General features: G+C 52.5%; 1 non-coding gene across 1 annotated transcript in view; it reads right to left on the reverse strand.

The window, feature by feature from the left end:
- LOC126444252 (small subunit ribosomal RNA) overlaps window positions 1-1,025 on the reverse strand; it is a 1,909-nt gene extending 884 nt beyond the window's left edge. The window contains exon 1 of the ribosomal RNA XR_007582509.1: window positions 1-1,025. This exon is cut by the window's left edge and continues 884 nt beyond it. This is a non-coding gene — a ribosomal RNA (small subunit ribosomal RNA).
- Window positions 1,026-3,913: the final 2,888 nt, after the last annotated feature.

Consider the following 3,913-nt stretch of genomic DNA (forward strand, 5'->3'; position numbering starts at 1 on the left):
GTCTTGCGACGATCCAAGAATTTCACCTCTAACGTCGCAATACGAATGCCCCCGCCTGTCCCTATTAATCATTACCTCGGGTTCCGAAAACCAACAAAATAGAACCGAGGTCCTATTCCATTATTCCATGCACACAGTATTCAGGCGGGCTTGCCTGCTTTAAGCACTCTAATTTGTTCAAAGTAAACGTGCCGGCCCACCGAGACACTCAATAAAGAGCACCCTGGTAGGATTTCAACGGGGTCCGCCTCGGGACGCACGAGCACGCACGAGGCGGTCGCACGCCTTCGGCTCGCCCCACCGGCAGGACGTCCCACGATACATGCCAGTTAAACACCGACGGGCGGTGAACCAACAGCGTGGGACACAAATCCAACTACGAGCTTTTTAACCGCAACAACTTTAATATACGCTATTGGAGCTGGAATTACCGCGGCTGCTGGCACCAGACTTGCCCTCCAATAGATACTCGTTAAAGGATTTAAAGTGTACTCATTCCGATTACGGGGCCTCGGATGAGTCCCGTATCGTTATTTTTCGTCACTACCTCCCCGTGCCGGGAGTGGGTAATTTGCGCGCCTGCTGCCTTCCTTGGATGTGGTAGCCGTTTCTCAGGCTCCCTCTCCGGAATCGAACCCTGATTCCCCGTTACCCGTTACAACCATGGTAGGCGCAGAACCTACCATCGACAGTTGATAAGGCAGACATTTGAAAGATGCGTCGCCGGTACGAGGACCGTGCGATCAGCCCAAAGTTATTCAGAGTCACCAAGGCAAACGGACCGGACGAGCCGACCGATTGGTTTTGATCTAATAAAAGCGTCCCTTCCATCTCTGGTCGGGACTCTGTTTGCATGTATTAGCTCTAGAATTACCACAGTTATCCAAGTAACGTGGGTACGATCTAAGGAACCATAACTGATTTAATGAGCCATTCGCGGTTTCACCTTAATGCGGCTTGTACTGAGACATGCATGGCTTAATCTTTGAGACAAGCATATGACTACTGGCAGGATCAACCAGGGAGCTGCGTCAACTAGAGCTGAGCAGCCGGCCGCCCGGGAGTGTGTCCCGGGGGCCCGCGCGAACACGCAAGCGTCCGCTCAATTATTCTGCAAACAGGAGGAGGCTGAGCTCCCCTGCACAACACACCTCGAAACCCTCTCAGGTCCCGGCGGCGCGCAGCGCCGTCCTAAGTACTTGGTCGGGTTCGAGAGAGGCGCAATCGCCCGGAGTTAGGCGAGTAGACGCTTTAGGTGCGACCACCCGTGCTCCCAACTGAGCTTGCCGCTGCCGACAGAGGCCCGGGAGCGTGCTGTCGTGGCATTGCCGGCGGGAGACAACACGCGCCACCTACGGTGACCGGCAGCTCCAACGCCAGCGCCACAGAAGGACAAAAGCCCCACTTGGGTGCCGAAGCGAACTCTCCCAGCACAGCGCACGCGCCAACACGTCCGCACAGCTGCGATACAAACCACCTGCGAGAACCGCTGGGGCGACCGAGCAGCAGACGGCGTCGCGGCGCCGAGCGCCGGGCGGCGGCGCATCCTCAGCGCACACAGTCCTCAATCGGACCAGCACACTGCAGATGGCCACCGCGCTTCGCACCGGGCCCGCGAGGACCTACTTTGGCCGCAAGGCGCCGCGAGCAGGGGGCGCCGGCGCGCAGCTGCGCCGCCTGCCGCGTCCGTCGGCCGGCGCGCCTGCCACTGGCCGCCCCCACCAGCCGGCTGTAGCGCGTGCGCCCACGCACCGCGCTGCCAGCACGCCGGGCGGCCCCCCCTCACCGGCCGGGGACGGTCCCACCCAGCCACCGCCGCGTATCGCCTCACACCCAGATCCCCTTTCGCGTTCGTGGGCATGGTGGGTCCCCTTTCACGTTCGTGGGCATGGTGGGTATCCCTGAAACAACCGGTTAATAGCTCGACCGATCGTCGCCAACACTGATTCACCTCTAGCGAGAACAACCGCACCACAACGGGTTACCTGTTGTTCATTTGCGTAACGTCACCAGCAAACGTAGACGTCCATCGCCATTTGCAACGAGTATTGCATGCCTGTGTCAGGTGTCACAACACACTACGTCTGCCCACATAGACGCAACAACATGTGCACGCCTCGAGAACACGTGGAAGGTAGCCCCCGTACGTATGCGGTGTCCATTGCGCGAACGACTGTCAGCCGGCCTCTGCAGGATGTCGCAGATGTGGAACGCGGTGCAACATGCTATCACGGTGTGTGAGAAGAGACGACTACGTCCGAATACACGCTCCACTACATCAACAGACTGCTCATGCTGATCGCCATCCAGGGCGTCCGTTCCTCCCACACGTCTGAATGGCGTACCACACTGCAATCCAGCTCTTATAGGGAGACGACACGTAGCTGCGTGCACAATATTTGGACTGTATGGTCTGCCGTTGCTAGGCGCAGTCGTCGTACGGTCACACATGTGCCACGATGTATCATTCAGTACATACGGACCAATGTGCAGTACAGTTTGTGGGTTTTGCGTACATCGGCGGACAGGTGACAGGCCGTACCACAACGTAGGCTGAGTACGTCGGCATGCGAAGGGCATTGAACATGCAAACTTCTCAACGACCAGCTTGCGAAGGCAGGGGGGAAGGGGGGGGGGCATGTACGTCCTGCTGCTATCCACATTACAGTGTATAGCAGGAGCATGTGGAAAGTCAGCAACACCTGCAAGGTGTTTAACATGACGCGATACACAGGGGACCGGGCAGTGCGAATAGCGAACTATATTGCGAGGGTTGCGGTTAGGCAACACTACACTAATTTAACGAGTTGCATAACAATTACAGAGCAGGTTCAGCGACAACGTGCGTCAGGTTAAGGCGCAATATAGGTTAGGTTGAGGCACAATATAGGTTAGGTTAAGGCACAACATGGGTTACGTTAAGGCACAAATTGGGTTACGTTAAGGCACAACATGGGTTACGTTAAGGCACAACATGGGTTACGTTAAGGCACAAATTAGGTTACGTTAAGGCACAAATTAGGTTACGTTAAGGCACAAATTAGGTTACGTTAAGGCACAAATTAGGTTACGTTAAGGCACAAATTAGGTTACGTTAAGGCACAAATTAGGTTACGTTAAGGCACAAATTAGGTTACGTTAAGGCACAAATTAGGTTACGTTAAGGCACAAATTAGGTTACGTTAAGGCACAAATTAGGTTACGTTAAGGCACAAATTAGGTTACGTTAAGGCACAAATTAGGTTACGTTAAGGCACAAATTAGGTTACGTTAAGGCACAAATTAGGTTACGTTAAGGCACAAATTAGGTTACGTTAAGGCACAAATTAGGTTACGTTAAGGCACAAATTAGGTTACGTTAAGGCACAAATTAGGTTACGTTAAGGCACAAATTAGGTTACGTTAAGGCACAAATTAGGTTACGTTAAGGCACAAATTAGGTTACGTTAAGGCACAAATTAGGTTACGTTAAGGCACAAATTAGGTTACGTTAAGGCACAAATTAGGTTACGTTAAGGCACAAATTAGGTTACGTTAAGGTACAATATGGGTTAGGTTAAGGTACAATATGGGTTAGGTTAAGGTACAATATGGGTTAGGTTAAGGTACAATATGGGTTAGGTTAAGGTACAATATGGGTTAGGTTAAGGCACAACGTAGGTTAGGTTAAGGCACAACATAGGTTAGGTTAAGGCACAACATAGGTTAGGTTAAGGCACAACATAGGTTAGGTTAAGGCACAACATAGGTTAGGTTAAGGCACAACATAGGTTAGGTTAAGGCACAACATAGGTTAGGTTAAGGCACAACATAGGTTAGGTTAAGGCACAACATAGGTTAGGTTAAGGCACAACGTAGGTTAGGTTAAGGCACAACGTAGGTTAGGTTAAGGCACAACGTAGGTTAGGTTAAG

The sequence above is a fragment of the Schistocerca serialis genome, unplaced genomic scaffold (genome assembly GCF_023864345.2).
Source record: "Schistocerca serialis cubense isolate TAMUIC-IGC-003099 unplaced genomic scaffold, iqSchSeri2.2 HiC_scaffold_252, whole genome shotgun sequence".
Taxonomy (NCBI): Eukaryota; Metazoa; Arthropoda; class Insecta; order Orthoptera; family Acrididae; genus Schistocerca; species Schistocerca serialis.